Here is a 19825-nt window from a genome sequence, read left to right on the forward strand (position 1 = left end):
ATGTGCTAGGAGATGTTTGACAGGAAGCCCCCTGGAGTAAAAAGCCTTGAATTGTAGCATAGCTGGTTTCCATGCCCAAATCCTCCCAGAGTCTGATTTCAGGGTACTATGACGTCACTGAGTGAGGAGCTATAAGGAGATGAGCAATAGCTCACCATTTTACACGAGTTTTTCCATACTGATGAAATAGACCTAAAGAACCTTAAGAGCATAGATAATAATAGAATATTAAAAAGTGATGAGGATTGGATTGATGAATTTTGAATATTTATCTTTGCTTTTGATGTAGATAATTTAATTGCAAACTCATATAATCTTATATTAAGAATGGCTGTGTTTAACATCGACTCGGGTGGCTTATGAGTATCTTAACACTTGGGTGAGTTAACTCCTGCAGGTGATATGAGCAGGTTTGGACACACCACCATGTCATCAAAGAATGCAGTTAGCTAAATATTTCCAACATTAGCCTTTTTAGTTCTGTTTCAATTCCTATACTTAATCTGTTACTTTGTGATAGCATAAAATAAAAGACTCTGTTTAAATTTTGTATCATTCCATAAAGTTTCTTAAGAAACAGTGCCCTTTAAAGGAATTTCCATTTCATGCTTCTTACTCCTGGTTCTCTGGAGATTTCCAATGCTGCTTCTAAGTCTAGATAAACATTTTCTAGGTCTCAGTCTTATATTTTTCATGCGAAAATCGTTTGGCAATTAGGTATAACACTTATGACACAGAATCATCTCCATATTAGGATGTGTAGGAGAACCTGGTTAGATTCAATAGTAAATCTGTAACTGCCTTATCTTCAATGTTATTAACTATTTGTCAAGGCCTTTTGTTTCATGACCTACATTATTATCTAGATTCTATTTTGTTGTGATTGTTTTAGGCATTTATTATATGGGTTGATGCATTATTTATGTGGATAAAAGAATGTACTAAAATGAAAAACTGAAAATGGTGTAGGGGATTATATGCAACTGGCTCACACCAAAGCAGGAAAAAAAGTGTAATGATGAAAAAGGCCTTTAGTATAATCAATCGTGCAACCACAGAAGCCACTCATTAACACTGGGACTCAGATACAGATGCAGAGAGCAGTATTTTATTCAGGGCTGTAGGGGCAGTGTTAAACATGCAGGTTATACTTCTGGGTAACTCAGAGTCTTGAGAACTCTGGTGAAAGACAGCAAACTTTCAAAATCCTTTATAACCCTGCAACCCTAAGTTCACCATATCCATGCTGGCATGATGATTAAGGTTTGGGGAGGTGGTCCCCACTTGCCAGATGGTGAAATGAAACTCCACGCCCATGATGAACACCATGAAAAAGCCAATCGGCACTCTCCTGAGATCTGTTAGGTTTCTAGAACCCCTAAAAATCCTAAAACATCTGCTCTTTGGTTTGTCATCAAGCTTAAACTTCCCAAATATGAGATCTTTTTTGTGTCTTGAAAAAATGACCCTGAAAAGAGGCAATACAATGGAGGAAGATTAAGAAAGAAAAAGAGAAAATGGCATTAGTTTTTCTCAGCAAATGGCAGAGTGGAACTTTCCCTTCAAACCAGGAGAGACAGAAAATAGCTACCCAACCCCTGCCTCATGTGGGATACCAGACAGAGACCAGATAAGTGGCCAGCAGGGATCAGGAATTTTAAGTAGCCCCAAGGTTAGGAGGTGGTCATAAATGGAAAGTAAGACTAGCAGAATAAACTTCCACAAGGAATGGTCATCTCTACACTGCAAGCTTGGATTAATTTGATATAGCCAGAGATTTAGGAAGTCTCTTTTCTTATTCATATTTACCATATTTGGATCCTACAATATGCTAAAGACATCTTTATCAGAGTGTCAAGCAACACATGCACACACACATAAACACACAGACCCCTCCGTTTTGTATTATGAAAAGTAATGGGTAGTTTACATGTATTGTGGAACACAGGAATAAAAAAAAGAGGGAATTACAGTGAGCATCCACTAGGTGGCGAGTGTGCTATGCAGTGTCCCGCTCACCTAGCCAAGGTGCAGCTGTTTCATCTTGTACATCAAGGGATCATATCAGATTGTTTTGTGGCCAAACGCATGTGTGAAACAGATTTTAGAAGCCAGATAAGAGTTTCCAATTATTGGAAAGTAACTTTGTGAGTTGGATGCCTCCCTCAAACACTAAGCAGCATGAAAGGCTACTTACTAGATCATGAGTTTTAACACCACTGGTCACCGCTACCTAACTTTTCCTCTGAATTCTGTTCCACTTATTCTCCCAATACCATGTAATTTGGAGTTAAGAGCTCTGTCCTGGTCTATGGCTTCTTTCCCGTAATTTTCCTGCGTAATAAGGATCATTAATCAGCCAAGTAGACCTGAGATCCTCTTCCCTGGGCACTTTACAATTCTTTGTTCTCTCTTTATAGTCCTCTTATGTGAAGTACCACATTTTAAGCACTACACACAGAGGATTAATAATTGCAGGGATGGAAGATCAGATCAGCTGATATGGGTATGTGCATAGCCAAAGTTACTGTACAATGAAGATTCTGCTTTAGAAAACCTTTCATTTATGAACTTTTTCTTGGGGGGGGGTAATTTGCATTAATCTGATGAACCAATTAGATAAAAGTTTAATGGTAATCTTTAGACTTTCTTAAGTGCATTTTCTTTCTGTTTGACTCAGTTAATAAGAATTGTTTTCTTCCCAGAATATTATGGAATCTAATAATTCATCTTTCAATTTTTAAAAAACATCTTAGACACTTACTTTTAGACACATAATATTCCTACATTTTCATGATATCCATTGTGATGTCCTGACCCACAAATACTTTGGGCAATAATTCAGTGTAATTAGCATACTCATCACCTCAAACTTTTTTTTTATTGTTACTACATTCAAATGCCTTTCTTCTCTATTTTGAGGTATGTAATGCATTCGTTTGTAATTTTCCTTTACCACTTTACTATTGTATAATTTTAAAAAAGTTAAAAAATAATGTGATTCTAATGTGCTAGTGCAGAGACATTCTTTTAATCAACATTCATAATAATAATCTTGAATTGATTTTTTGTTGTTCCCTTTCTAAAGTTCCTTAACACTTTGAACATTATCTCATTGACTTTATTTTTTACATTTGTTTTCAGTGCTGGGAATTGAATCTAGGGCCTCACCCACACTGGGAAAATGTTCTACCACTGAACTCTATGCCCAGCTGGCAGATTTACTTTAATTAATGCAAAACATTTAGAAAGATCTAAACATAAAAGAAGAAAGATCATTTAAACAATCCAGGTAAGAGAATATTCATCCTCTTATGTAAGTCAATTGTTAAATTAAAATTATGCCCACATAAATTTCACGACAATGAACAGACATGAAGTAGCATCGTTAGTCTTAAGTCATTTCCCTTACAATGCCAGTTCTTCCATGTGAGTGCTCTGATTTTCCTGCCTATCCTTTTTTGACAATGTCTGTCTTAATTTTCTTAAGGATCTTGATTCTGTCAAGTGAAAAATAGTGTGATAACCCACATTAATTTATTAATAATTCATAGGCGCCTACATTTCCTCCACAGAATCTACTTAGGAATGAAGAAATACCTTAGAAGGAATCTTTGATGGCAGCATAACAGGTAATACCTAGAGCTTCCTTTCACATCCCAGCACCAACAGTGTTCTAAATGGCAGTCAGCCAAGGGGCATGCTCCTGTGGAGGTTCGCTCTAAGGGCAGTGTGGACTGAGGCGGTAAAGAGGAACTCAGGCAGAACCCAGGTTCCACCATTTACTGGCAAAGACCAAATAACAAACTGTGCAAAAACTATTGACTTTGCAGAGGGCCTTCGTCTCTGAACCTCTTCCCTGTCTGTTAAAAGGTAGGTGCTGGGAGCATGATGACACTTACTTAGAGTTGGTGAGGATTTAAGTGAATTAGGACACACATTGAACATAAGGTGAGTTCCAAACCATAGTTGCATTATCAGTTTTTATTACACAATGGAAGATTGAGCTGGTATACTAGTGAGGCAGCGTTTATCAGCGCCATAATTTAGGGTTAACAAATTTTCTAGGGAAAATAAACTTTAAAGGTTGTATTTCTTAAGTTATTCATGCTACATGAACATATCTCTATGATTTTTTTTATTCCAAAGGAAAAGACCTTCAGAAAACATAGTTGTTCCTAAGATTATTAGATGACATGATTTCTCTATACTGTCACCTCTTCAGTCATTTAAGGATTCTCTAAATACATAAAACACCTAGTATGAAGAAAATAATTTGGAAATTATATAAGACATCTAATATTATCTTTGAAACAGCACAAAATTTTTATTGTTGTATAAGATAAATTAAAGTTTTTGAGAATCTATTATCAAGTAATTTGAATGTGATGAAAAATGCACTACTATGTTTATAATACATAATATTATACTAAAAGATTTTATAATTTTGTATATAATGACACCAAGGTTGGAATACACATGTAGAAATATCCTGGAGCCTGATTGGGATTCTAGTTAGTTAATAAATTAATTAATTATATGTGTTCATCAAATTATAATACATTCATGGTAAAGTGCTAGAGTTTTATCCAGGTTTGTTTCCCAGTATTTAACAACTATGTACTTAATGAGTCATACGTAAGATGAAACCATAGTTTTTCATATTTTGGTAATAGTTCACTTTTAAAAATTATACTCAACCAATTATAATGAAAACATACTTAAAAACATGTAATTCAAATATTCATGCAAATTTAACATTTGACCTTGTTCTGAAAAATTTATTATCCTAGAAAGAAATGGTATCTGGCATATGTAATAAGAAATGAAATTGTAGAAGTCTAGTTTTGCTTGTCAGGCCCATTGGCTTCTCTATTTGCTTTATTTGCCAGGCTCATTTAAACACTTGTTCATCTCTGGTTCTTACTAATGACATGGGCACCATGTCATGGGGTCATCCTGACATCACATCCATCACTGCAATCTAGATGTCTATCCACTCCAATTAAAATATACACCAAGTAAAATTGCAGCATCTGTGACAAAAATGAAGCCAGAGTTAGACAGGCAGTCAGTACAGATAGGTAAATGGAGTCAGGTCAGATCAAGGATACCAATTTGAATGAGTCAAGAAAGTTGGAGAAGGATCAAAATGCTAATGCTTCAGAGCCCTTCCTCCACCCTTATCAAGATAACCTGCTCCTGCTCCAACCTGTTGCTAAAGTAACCTGTCCCAAGAATTGTCCCTCCCTACAGTGAATTGTTAATTATGCCCCCTTCCTGCCCAGAGCACACCACCTTGGCATAGTGTTCTAAAATAAGCTCTTCTAAAAGTATACTTCACTAAGCTTGTGTTAAAACGCTCACACTATTTATTATGTGACAGAAGTAGACATGACTGGTTCTTTTACTCATTTAATTATGTATTATACAAAGTGCAATGAAAAACATGAAAAACCAAACTTACCTAAATATATCAGTTTTCACCAATCTTTCTGTGGAATTATCTACTTATTTTTCATAATAAAGGATTTATGTAGAACAATTACTTAAGTTAACTTCTTAAATGAAAAGTGTGATTACTGAAAAGTAATATAACATTGGATATTGAGATTTATATCCAAACATTTTGTTATAGATTAGGGATAAAAATCGTAATTAGTATTAAATAGTATGTTGACAAGGTTCTTGCTCATAGGATTGGAATTGAAGTGGAGGAACTATTAAAAACAATAAAATGAAAACTAAGCAGAAATAAAAATTGGATATATTATTGATAGAAACTATTTGTAGTCCGTGGGGATTATAACATACACAAAAATTATGTTTTCATGTGAAATATTTTTCTATGGATTATTATATTTTCTCATTCAAACTAGATTTATACATTTCTAAAGGTGGCTTTGCTTAGGGTGAATATTAGAGCATTTATTAACCACATTACTTACAGAGACAATTATCTACTATGTGACTTTGAAAAAATAGGTTGCTCCCCAAGTAAGTATTAAAATAAAAGAAAATATACTAATGTGAAATGGTGAAAATCATGACTTAATCTAAATGACATTGCCATTTTTGTGGTCAAAAATGGCAAGGTCATATGATTTAATTTAAGAAAAAGTATATGTATAATCTATGATGTATAAAAATCAATCTATGATGTAGGAAATCAATTTAAAAAATAAAATTAGATAAATTTGAGAATTCAAAGCAACCATGATTTAGGAATCTTTTTCAAGACCTATTTTAATTTTATAAGTATATCTCATGGTTTTTGAAAGTATATATTTTAGTTGAGATTATTGGTAAATCTCCAGTATCACTAAATTACTATTCTAGAAGCCTCTTCCTGCTGTTGGGTAATCTGCTGTTAGAAAATAGGCACAAAGTCCCTCAGCTGTAATAGATAATGACCTTGATTATATGTTCATATACAACATTTTTTACAGAGGCTAAATTATTTTATTAAGAAACAAGTGTAATATTGTTTGAAGGTGATTCAGAGAGATTCTGTTAATCTATATTTGAGCAGGTACTTTTCTTTTTCTACTAAGATCTGGCAAACAAAGTAGAAGCTTAGAACATTTTAGTGGTTTAGTATTCCATAGATGGTTTAAGTGATTATTAGTGGTTGGTAGGAATGCATTATTAATTCAGTGGATCATACTTTTCAGTATTAATTATCTATGGCATGATTTTTCAGATCTAGTCTCATTAATCACAGGCCTTAGGCCAGTATGCTAATTTTAAGTCTATGTAAGAATTAGTAAATATTTGCTCCTTGGTAATACAGTGATGAAAGTATGAAATATATTATAACATATCCAAGGATCATTGTTATATATAATGTTAAATATTGGATAAGTCTACCCTCTGGAAAAACTTTATTTCTCCATAAAGTACATATTAGCCTAGTGGTTTCCCAAGTAAAGGAGATTATTAATATGAGTCAGAGAGTAATCTTTTTTTTAAAAAAAAAATTACTTATTTGTGCTTTCTTTTTCTTGTTAGCTTGTGTTTTGAAGCTCAACACTGCAATTCAATCAATTTCCAATGAATCAAACATTTACAATATGAAACATAACTAACAGTGAATGTATGAGCCAGGATCTTAGTTAAATATGAGTAATTACAGGCAAATGTAAAGGGGAAAAAAAAAGTCTTATCTTCTACAGGTGTCCATCATTTGCGATAAATAACTGACATGCTCCCTAGGAATTACTGCAGATTATTTCCAAGCAACTAGTTCTTGGGACACAAGCTTAAAGGATAGTCAGATCATCATTCTTCACAAAAACTTTCTCATATAAATTTTAAAAGCTATCTCCCCAGAACTGTTTTCATTTTGCCTCATCCTACACCTGATCTACCCTCAGCTCCCAGTCCTTAGACTGTCTCAGCAGTCTTGGCGCCTCCTAGTCTGAAAACTACACTGTGCTGGTGAGTAGGAGCAGGCCAATGTACCCTCCCTGCAAGGGAATTTATTTTCATAACTATTTTCATATTAACTATGCTACAGAGTCTAAGTTGGTACCTGGGATATTTTAGGTAATAGAGCATGTGCATGCCTTCAAGGTTCGTCTATCATGTTGATCCTGTGTTTTGTCTGTTGATTCATTTGGTTTGGGCTTCCCTTCTTAAATTATTAAATCTTACTTTGCTTCCCATTCATATCCCTCCTTTTGCTCATGATTTCATTTCTACATATTCATATTTCTTTTATTTTATTTGTATAAAGTGTCATTGATCATTAGTTTTGTATTTTTGTGCACCTAATAGTGATTCCAAGGCCCAGAGTAGAGATTTGCTAAGCTGCTCATTAGTGCTTTCTTTTGTGAAAATGTATGCTCAGATAATTGTTGTGACATGGAGCTGTCCCTCTTTGGGTTCTACATCTCAACTGTGATAACCAATGATAGTCAGAAATGAAAAGTCTCTCTGTCAAGTCTTTTTCTTCACAGTTGGTCACATTTCCAGTTCTTTCCCCTTTTATGTGTCAGATTCAGTTTTGTGTTTGGGAATCAAAGAATCCTTTGTTGTTTCCTAGCCCTTAATATTTGTGAGCTTCAGTTTTTCATCTGTAAAATATAGCACCTAATTTCAACCTAAGAGTCTTTTTGTGCCAAGTAGGCACATAAAGATACACAATTCCCCTCACGTGATGACTTGGGAAGGTTGATTTCCTTCCTTCTCCTTACAAAGACTGATGGCATTACCTACCTTTCATGGATACATCCACTAAAATATAAAATACCAGTTGTGATCCTTATGCTTCCTACCAAAATGTGGCTTCATAAAAGTTCTAGTTAATTTCAATACCGTGTTTAACATTGTTCCCATTTTTCCTGCTAGATAAGTTCCAACCTGTAAACCTAGATATATCCACAAAGTCCACTACCAGTATTTCTGTTTTCAGTTTTGCTGCCCTACATTTATTTATCTACATGGTAGCCATTTATTTAAAATACAAGGAAAAATTTTAACTTTCACTTAGGAACTTAGGAAATATTAAAAATTTAAAGATATCTAGAATTGAGGGCATGGAGAGCAGCAGCTCACCCCATAAGTCTTTGGCCTGCTGTGGAAGTTCCTAGGACCTGGACCCTTCCTACTCCTCTGACATTGATCTACCATCCTCTCCCATTAGCTGGTCAAGATATTTAGTCCACTGATGTAAACAGATGTATTATTATCAATCTTCACATAAGTCTTTTTTTTTCTCCTGCCAAAAATATCTGCTCTCTTTCAATCCTATTTGTCCACATATTCTTTGTTCATTGACTTTGAACATTCTGTAGGCCTGTTGCCTCCCCTGCCTGTTAGAAAGGTGGCCCTGACAGCTCCTCACATCACAGCCCCTTGTCCACAGCTCATTTCTTGCTGTGTTGCCATTGCTTGCTGATGGCAACACACTGTAGACCACAGTCCTCTTGTTTTCTTTTCTATGCCCTATGATCTAAACCACAACTAGACTTCACTAGGTCCTCATAAGTTGGTAGCTAATTTGATGAATGTTAATATTCTAATACTTTCAGAGATACTACCTTATTATTAGTAGGGATCGCCTGTTATTAGCTCGTTCTGCACACTGTCCAGCCCAAGGGTTTTTTTTTCCCCTTCAGCATAACTACAGCATTCTTTCCTAAAACAAAAATATACACATTTCACTAAACACCATATTTTGTAGGTAAAATAAAGATTCAAGCAAGACTGGACCATGTGGCTTTACAAGGTCACGCATAGTCATCAATGGCTGATTTTCAGTGTACCAGATAGGATTCTGTTTAGTTGAGACTTTTCAAGCCTGTGAATCGGTCAGCTGTGAACACTGAGAATAGGATGACTCCGAATTAAATAAAATTTCAATTTTTCCAATAACAGAGAGAGAAAGAGAGGGAAGGAAGAGAGATAATTGAGATATATTAAGTCTATTTTGAATGAGGAAGTTAGACTCAGGTGATATAAAATAATGTAGCACCATCCAAATGGCAAAATTACTATTATACAGTTTATTTACATTAAAAATGCTACTTCTTGAATAAACTGCAGATTTTTTTTTTACCCTTAACAAATATTATTTAAATTATGGAATAAAACAATGAGGTTACACAACTATGTCATAAGATTATTCTAGGATCACATAACATAATACTTATAAAGTACTAGTCTGAGTCTTGCATAAAGTATGTTTTCTTTCAGTTTAGAACATCACCTGTATATATCATTTATACAGAAGCTGACAAAATACTTGTCAACAAATTTGATTTTCATGAACAAATTAATCTTCTAATTATAGTGTGCTCAATTATATTTAGAAATGACTATTACCAATGATTGAATTAAAATCTCATTTTCATTTTACAGAACCATAACTGCTTTAAAAAGTTCTGTCTTTATAATAATCTATGACCGTGTCAGTCAAAGGAATCTGTTTCCTTGCTTTCCTTCTTTTCGTATCAAAACTGTGCTATTCTTAAATATGATTTTATCATAGAGTTTCAATTGTAAACTTTGAGATTACAGCAATAAATTTTATAACATTAACATGACATCATAACTTAAGCCTGAAGTCATAATAAATAAAATAAATACCTAAAAAAAATGCTACTTCTCTTTAATGATTAGAATTATAAGATCGAATAATACAATTCCTCAGGATTTGGTGATTTTTTTTTTTACTTGAAAGTGTTAACATTCAAGCTGAGTGGCATTCATTTGCTATTATTACAAGAATCTGTGCCATTGATGAGAAGTTGGGCAATAGTCCCTCAAATCTCTCAGTTCTGAGATTAATGAGTCCAGGGATAGGTGAAGACACTATAATCAGTTTGCTATGATCACAAATGTTATACAAGCAGAATTCCATTTCAGGCTCATAAAAATTTTACATTCCTTGTAATGAAGATCTAGTTGTTAGGATTAACTCCACTCTGTGCCGGAAAAGGACAGCTGACCTGGGGGTAAGTGGTTACTTCCTGAATCTCCTGAATTTCCTATGAAAATACAACCTGGAATAGATTATAACTCTTAATTGGTGTTTGCATCAGAATATACTCTAAATTAGAATGAATCATCTTTTTGTGTATCTTAATCTTATTTTAAATACGAAAGGAAGATCTATCTATCTAAGTTTTTGTAGTGAGAAATTAAAATACTGTAAAATAATCAGTCATCATAAATATTTAAAAGTATCCATGGAATAGGAATTATTGAGCATATAACTGAAATATTTCATTCTGTTTATCGTTGTTATCATGCAAACTTTCTGGTTGGATTTTTCACCAAATTTAGTGTTCATTTATGATAGGCTTCTATAAGAAACAAGGCAAGTTTCAATACCAAATTCTGTTTGGGTTCTTGCTGTTGAACTCTCCTCTGTGACAATTCAAGTAGAGATACAGAAACTTTTCCACTTATCTATAAGGAGAGGTATCACAAGTATTTATGCCCTATATAAAATAGGCATTATTTCAAATATTAGCCACAGATAATAAGCCCCTAAGGCAGATGCTCTGAATTATGAAGTGATTTGCCACTGAGGTAGTTCTCATATAACGACATTTCTTTATATTTATTTTTTAGTTATAGGTGGACACAATGTGTTTATTTTATTTTTATGTGGTATTGAGACGACATTTAAACAACATGTATAGCTGAGGACTATCCAGGAGAGAAGAAATAATTCTATGTGGATGTGTGAATTTAAAATTAGTCACGATTTCCAACAATAATGTTAGTGACAAAATTGAGTTCACTTTTCCTATAAACCATTTAAGGTCAAGAATCATTGGGGCCAAAATTTGGCAACATCTCTGCCATTTATATGCTCACTCCCTTACTGTGTAAGCTATTCAGAAGCACATCTCTCTTGCACTACCAGACTCTTCTTCTAACAGAAGGGCTAGTTCTTTCATCGTCAAGACAAACCCATCCCGAAATGACTGAAAGTTGTACCTACCTACGAAGACTTAATCTTACATATTAGGAAAGGTTCACTTATATGAAAATATTTCTCAGAATCATAATCAATGCCAGAATTACAGCTTGAGAGCAAGTGTGTATTTTTCCCCCTGAAAGTCACTGAAAGGCCTTGAATAGGTGGACTTTTAATATTTATTTTTCATATAGTAACTCAATTCCCCACCAATTGATTATTTCTAATTAAGAGGCCTACACTTACAGAGCGTGGTACTGCTAAGTAGGAGGTATCTATGTTTAAAAGCCTACAGAGGGGTCTCACAATTAGCCTTAAACATATTTCTTGAGTACTTTCAGGTGCTTCCTTGGAGTAGCCATAGCTGGTAATGAGAAACAGGGCTGCTGTGATATGTCCTTTGCCCATCTTCCCTTTTGCCAATATTTTCTCTCCTCTAGGCTCTTCCTTTTGATTTTTGTAACAGCGCAGAAGGTTGGATTGTCAAAGCAGATTCGCAGGAATCACAGCTCTTGCCTGGTGCCAATCTTTACTAATGATTTGGATGATACCAGCAAACATGGAGTGCAGACAGCAGTCTTGCTAGAGGAGACTGAAACCATTAGATAACAACAAAAAGTGCCCATCTTTGTGGTTTAGATTAATAAAATGTTTTGTTTGTTTGTTTGTTTTTAAACAAGAAATGTGGAAATATTTTTCACAAAGAATTCCACTTTGATTTGGGGGTAAGACACCTTTTCAAACTGATAGTTGCATAACTTACTAACCTTCATTTTCCACAGAGCCCTGCAGCAGGAATCAGCAATGCCAGGATTGTTTACAATATTGCAGTCTCCACTGTCCAGACGTCTCCTGATAGAGCTGATACAGCCTCCTCTTTGCTATGCCAATAGCATGTCATGTTGGTAAGGGAGGCTGGGTGCAGGCACTTGCAGAGGAGATCTGGTTGAGGTTGCTCATTAGGCAAACAAGTTTCCCCAGCAGGAAAGGAATAAACCTGGTGTCCTTTCCTTTCCAACTTCCCAGCAGACCCTTTCTTATGTTGATGTATCCATTTTCCTGGGAATTCCCATAGGCATCACTGCCTGTTGTTTATCCTTCTTTTGGAAATGGTATTTTTATAGGAATTGACAAGAACTTTATTAAATTATTTGAAAAATTGTCAAACTATAAAATATTTTAGAAAGAGACACTGTAGAATGAACATAATATTGAGTTCCATTTGAACCCGAGTTTTACCTTAAATAGCACAATCTATATTTGCTTTGTCAAAGCAGAAATTTGCTTTATCAAAGCAGAAAGTTTCTGTGAAGCAATTTTCTCATGTAATAAAAAAAACAAAAAGGAAATTATGAGACAAAGGTATACTACCTTGTTGGCAAGTGCCAGGCTTGTAGCAGGTGCTCTATACACATCTATTTTCTTTGCTTTTTTGTGAACTGTTAAGAATTGTATTTGGAATGTCCCCCTTAAAGTCTTAGTCCACACTGTAGCCATGCCCAGAGGTGAAGCTTTTAGGAAATGATTGAGTCATGAGGATTTTAACCATATCAATGGATTAATCTACTTGATGGACTAGTGATTTGAATGGATTACTGGGAGGTGGAACTAATTGAAGAAAGTAGGTGACTGGGGGTGTGTCCTGGAAGGCTTTACCTGTGCTGGGCCCCTTCCTCTCTCTCTAGGCTTCCTGGTTGTCCAGGGCTCAGCAGCTTTCATCTGCCACATCCTTCTGCCATGATTCTGCCTTGCCTCAGGCCTGGAGCAGTGGAGCCAGCCGAACACGGGCTGAAACCTGCGAAGCTATGAGCCCAAATAAATCTTTCCTCCTCCAAATTATTTGTGTCAGGATGTTTGATCGCATTGAAGAAAATCTGAGTAACACAAAACGTCGACAACATCTCTGGTCTCTCTTCACACCCAATGATGCTGTCCATTTTTCTTGTTTTTATTTTATTTTTAAAACATTTCTTTCTTACTTCCTTTGCTGGCATTCTTTTCCTCCTCCATTACCCAAAATATGGGCTTTTTTTCCAAATTTTATTCCTGACCTTTTTCTCCTCTTTCTACATTTCTATTTTTAAACTACTTTGTACTAAATATTTTATTTTGAAACCATACTCATAATATGAATTACCACTTTTATTACAATAATACTAAACCACTGTAAGCTCAAAAAAACCAATTTGAATATTAAAAAAATGCATGAGGCATCTATCTTTAGTGTCCTTTCTGATTATAAGAAATTTATATTTATAATTGTCTTCAGTTGTTTATCAAAGGAAAGTTTATAGTCTGCTCCAAATCTGAGTCAAAATGCTTCTTTCAGAATTTCACCTCCATTTGTACTAAAATATAGTTTAATATCCACTATATGCCTGGTGTATATATGGTGATAAGCAGAAGAATCATGCTTCCTCATTTTAAACAGCATGCAGAGACTAAAGAGACAGACAGTGGTCAAACAGCTACTCAAAATATGATTCTAGCTGCAAAAGATAATACAAAGGAAAGAATGGCGTGTCAGAGGTCATAAAGCAAGAACCTTGACCTAGCCACAGGACATAATGTTTCAGTTGAGACATCAAGTACAAGAACAGGTTAACTATGCTAAGGTGGGTTTAGCATGGAATAAGCAGGATCTGGATAAAGCTTCCAACATCCTTGGTAAAGTGTTTAATATCCACCATGACCATTGCCAGCCAAACTTCCATACTCTCTTGAATGGAATAAAGTGATCATCTGGTTGCTGGAGAGGAGATAAAAGACAAAAAGACTCAGAGGATCCCATAAAAACCAGACTTCCTGGACTCAGCTCCTTTGTCCTGCCTCACCATGTGGGGTGAGTTCCAACACTCCCTGTAGGTGACTGAAGCCATGGATATTACCCAACCAATATCTACCATGCATTTTTCCTATATACAAATACCTATGATGAAGTTTAATTCATAAATTAGGCACGTAAGAGACTAACCAACAATAAATAATAACAGAGCAATTATAACAATACACTGCATTAAATTCATGTCAGTGTAGTCTGTGTCTCAAAATGGAGAGTTTTCCATTTAATATTTAGAGACCATGATTAACTGTGGGTAAATGAAGCAACAAAAATTGACAGTATGGGTGACAAGGGACCGCTGTACTACATTTTACTGTCCAGGTAACATTGATATCAGCTATTAAAGTTAAAAGGCAAGTGGTCTTGCGCGACTTGCTTCTGCTTTTATATGTCAACCATCTTTAGCTTGCTTCCAAATTTTTCCATGGTTCTTCCTCCTGCCCCAGATTTTTCTGGGATGGATTGAAATCCATTTGCATTAACTGTTGGCACTTTGTCAATGTTTCTTTCTTGCTACAATATACCCTTGTAAGAATAAAGACCTAAGATCTTCATGGTTATTTAATTTTTCTTAGAAGAAATGCTATGTTATATACTTTGAGTACAAATACCAAGTTCACAGCTTTAAAAGTCAATGTTCAAAATCTTTTTTTCTTTCATTATGTGCTGATCTTCTTGCAAAATAAGGATTCATTTATATCCCTACCTGAGCAATTTATTCTAGCCTCATTCATCTATCTAGTTCTTAAAGAAAATTTAGAGCTTCCCTTTATCCTCTGAAAGAAGATGAACACGTCATCGATACTCTACAAACTTCTGTAAGATGCTACAGACACATGTGAAAATAAACCCCGGGAGAGTGTGCTGCTCTGCCTGTTGACAGTGCTGATGACGGTCTGCCCCTTTGCTGATGGCATTGCCTCTGTGTGGAATGGCCTCCACTCTTCTTAATTCTATTCATCTAAATCACTGACTCAAATTAATTCTCTTCACAACAAGCTTTCAAAAATTTTATTTTGGGATGGAACACTTAAAGAGTATTTAAAATTTGTAAGTTTCATAGCAAGTCAGTTTTTTTGTTGTTGTTAGAGCATTTTAGTTGCACATAGTAGTTGTGTTAATTTTGACAAAATAATGCATGTATGGAATTGGATTTACTCCATTTCTGTCCCCATTCCTCCCACCTTGCTTTCCCTTCCTCCTCCCTCTACCTATTCTCTTTTCTCTACTCATCTTCCTTCAGCTTATTTATTTTTGATTGGAGCTTTCTACCTATATGTAAAGGAGAAATTCACTCTGGTATATTTACTTATGAACATAATGTGGTTTTGTTAAAAAATCTTTCCACATTTCCTCCCCTTTCCTGTCGCCCCTTCCTCTCTCTAGATCTTCTTCTACTCCATTGATCTTCCCTATGTCTACCTGCACCTGACATGGTGCTGCTCCTGCTTCTTCCCTTATTTCCCTTATTCTGCTCTACCTTTCACATGTGAGAGAGCACATTCCATTCCACCCAGGATTTTGTGAGTCTGGCTTATTTCACTTACCATGATGTTGTCCATTTCCATCCATTTACTGGCAAATGCTGCAATGCCATTCTTCTTTGTGGCTGAATAAAATTCCATTGTGCATATATATGACAACTTCTTAATCCAATCATCCACTAATATGTTCCCAGCCTGATACCATAAATTGGCTATTGTGAATTGTGCTACTATAAACATTGATGTGGCTATATCACTATAGTATACTGATTTTTATTTCTTTTGGATAAAAAACAGGGAGTGGGATACATGGGTCATATGGTGGTTTCATCCTTAGTTTATTGAGAAATTTCCATATTGCTTTTCAGAGTAATAGTACTAAATTACAGTTCCACCAACAACATATGGGTATATCTTTTCCCCACATCTTTGCCAGGAATAATTTATAATTATTTGTAGCCTTGATAATTGCTCTTCTGACTAGAGTGAGATGAAAATCTCAATGTACTTTTGATTTGCATTTACCTGATTTCTAGGAAATTTAACATTTTTCCCATATACTTGTTGACTATTTGTATTTCTTTTGACTTCTTTTGAAAAGTGTCTGTTAAGTTCTTTTTTCCATTTCTTCACCTTTTTATTTTTTGGTGTTAAGTTTTTTGAGTTCCTTATATATTCTTAATATTAATCCGCTGTTGGGGGAGTAGCTAGCAAAGACTTTCTCCCATTCTACAATCACACTCTCTTCACACTCTTAATCATTTCCTTTTCTGTGAAACTTTTTAATTTGATGGCACTCAACTTATTCATTCTTGGTTTATTCCTTATGTTTTAGGGGTCTCATCTCTGATGAATTTAGATGCAAAAAATACTGAATAAAATATCAGTAAACTGCATTCAAAAATACATCATTAAGAAAGCCTGTGCCTACAGCAATATGATGGAGTGTTCATCTTATATTTTTTTTCCTAACAGTTACAATGTTTCTGGTCTGATTCCTAAGTCTTCAATCCACTTTGATTTGACTTTTGTTCATGGTGAAAGATATGAATCTAGATTCATTCTTCTGCATATATATAGTTTCCATAACACCAACATATATTTTGACACCTTTGTCAAATATCAGAGAACATAAGTTTGTTTACCCCTGTGTTTTCAATGCTCTTCCATTAATCTTCATGTCTATTTGGTGTCAATACCTTGCTGTTTTTGTTACTCTAGCTCTGTAGTGTAATCTGACAACAGATCTTAAGAGACCTCCTGTATTGCTCTTCTTGCTCAGGATTAATTTGGCTATTCTGGGTCTATTATTTTTCTAAAATAATCTTAGTACTGGTTTTTCTAGTTTTGTGAAGAACGTCATTGGCATTTTCAAGGGGATTAAATTGAATCTCTCTATATTGCCTTTGGTAGTATGACCATTTTGACAATATTTAATTCTACTATTCAAGAATATTGGAGGTCTTTCTATCTTTTAAGGTCCTCTTCAATTTCTTTCTTCAGCGTTTTATAGATTTTATTGTAGAAGTCTTTCACTTTCTTGGTTAGATTAACTCCCAAGTTTTCTTTTTTTTGTTCTGAGATTTTTGTTTATAGCGTAGTTTAAAACTGACCAAAAGTAAGAGAGTGGAGAGCCAAATAAAAACAATTAGAGATGAAAAAGGGACTATCACCACAGACACTTCTGAAATCTAGAGGATCATTAGAAACTATTTTGAAATTTTAATGAACTGGAAAATCTAGAAGACATTGTCAAGTTTCTAGATATATATGAATTTCCCATATTGAATCAGAAAATTGTAGAAATCCTAAATAAACCAATACCTAGTAATGAAACTGATAGAGCAATTAAAGAAAAGCCAACAAATGCCAGGACCAGATTTCTTCTCAGCCAAATTCTATCAGAATTTTAAAGAACTAACATCAGTTTTTATCAAATTATATCATGAAATTGAAAGGGAGGAAACACTTCTAAACACATTTTCTAGAGCCAATACACCCTTTTTACCCAAACCAAAGATACATCAAGAAAACTACAGACCAACATCTCTGATGAATATAGATGCAAAAAATCCTGAATAAAATATCAGTAAACAGCATTCAAAAATACATCAAAAAGATAATGCACCATGATCAAGTGGGTTTTCATTCCAGAGATAAAAAGATTGTTCCAAATCTGCAAAGTAATAAATGTGATCCACCCCATAATTAGAACCAAGGGCAAAAATCATGGTCATCTTAGTAAATTCTGAAAAGGTCATTGATAAAATCCAGCTCTCATCCATGTTCAAAACATTAGAGAAACTGAGAATAAAATAAACTATCTCAATATTATAAAGGCTACAAATGAGAAACCCAAAGCCAACATCATATTGGATGCAGAAAAAGTAAAAGTATTTCCTCTGAAATCAGGAACAAGACAAGAATGACTACTCTCACCTCTTCTATTCAACATAGTTCTTGAAACTCTGACCATGTTAATCAGGTAAGGTAAAGAAATTAAAACAATACACACATGAAAAGAAGTCAAACTATCTCTGTTTGCTTAGGGCATGATCCTTTATTGATAAAACATAAAAACAAACAAACAAAGCTGTATCAGAAGACTTCTAGAGCTGAGAAATGAATTCAGCTAATTAACAGAATTCAAAATCAACATTCACAAATCAATTGCTTTCCTATACTCGAACAGCAATTCTTCTGAGAAGGTGGGCCAGTTTTAATAATACTACAGTATTAATTTAATAGTAATACAGCCTAATAATGCCACCTTGTCTGTAAATCTGTCTATAGATGCCTCACTTTGCTTTAGTGTACCATGATACTATTGGAGGAGAACTGTTCACTACCTTATTGCTAACTCTAAGATTGTCCCAAGATAAATCCACATACATTTCAGGAACCAAGAAGTTTTGCCAGAATATATCTTTTGGGAGGGATCCCAGGAATTAACTTGCTCTGAAAGACAATATTTTTAACTTTTTGTTAACCTAGCATGTTTACAAGTGAATATGACACTGTACCCTCTTCTTTTTACACCTACAAATATACACTTCTTCCTAGTCTTTGTTATACATTTGTTCCAGTCTGTTCATTTGTATACCCTGCACTTCAAAAATGATCGAAATCATGTTTGTTTGCCTTAAATTATTGCAAAGAAAACATTTTCACATTGATCAAAACATGGCAACAAGCTATGATTGCCGGTCAGCTTGATAACTACTGATCTAAGTTCACTCTTTAGTAAATGTTCACCTTAGCTCAGAACATCCCAAGCTTTATTATCTCTTCTAAACAATAGTGATTATTTCTTTCTACATTTGGCATATTCTTATTTACATTGTCACTATCTTCTATCAATTCAGTGGATATTAGTGGTACTCTTGAATAGTCTCCTAATGCACAGTCAGGCTCCTTTCTGATTTTTAAGGTCACTCTTGCTTTGAATTTGCTTTTCCCTAACTCCACTGCCACATAAGGAGTTCTGAGATTTTCTTTTCTTGACAAGTCCTTCATAGTTACAATGACAAGAATATCTTAACAAAAACTTGGAATAGAAATGCTTACATAATAGAAGTGAAAGCAATAAATCATTTTAATGTACAAAAATATAAGAAGGGATATTTTGCGGGCTCTATCTGTTTTTACAGTTTTCAATTATATTCTCATTTTATATATTGATTTTTCAAATCTTGATTTGGTTTTTTGAAAGACGAGCTGGCCATTAAACACTTTTCCTGACCATTTTATCACAAACAACCTTACATAGTCAATGATCAACAAATAAATAGAGAGAATCTGTTAAATTCAAGGGCAGGTGCTACAGCTATGAAGGACATATGAAATACATTGTAAAGGTTGTCCTTCACCTAAAGAGTAGTGCAATGTGGTGTGCAGACTAGGAATTAAAAGATTTTAAACTAAATAAATGACTAATAATTTATTCAAGAGATTCTAGCCAAAAAATCAACTTTCTGTAGATAAATATTTTCAAATATGGGGAAATATTTTAAAAAACGAAGCATTTCACATAACACAAACCAACAAAATCAATCTTAGCTGTTG

The sequence above is a fragment of the Urocitellus parryii genome, chromosome 3, assembly GCF_045843805.1.
Source record: "Urocitellus parryii isolate mUroPar1 chromosome 3, mUroPar1.hap1, whole genome shotgun sequence".
NCBI classification, from domain to species: domain Eukaryota; kingdom Metazoa; phylum Chordata; class Mammalia; order Rodentia; family Sciuridae; genus Urocitellus; species Urocitellus parryii.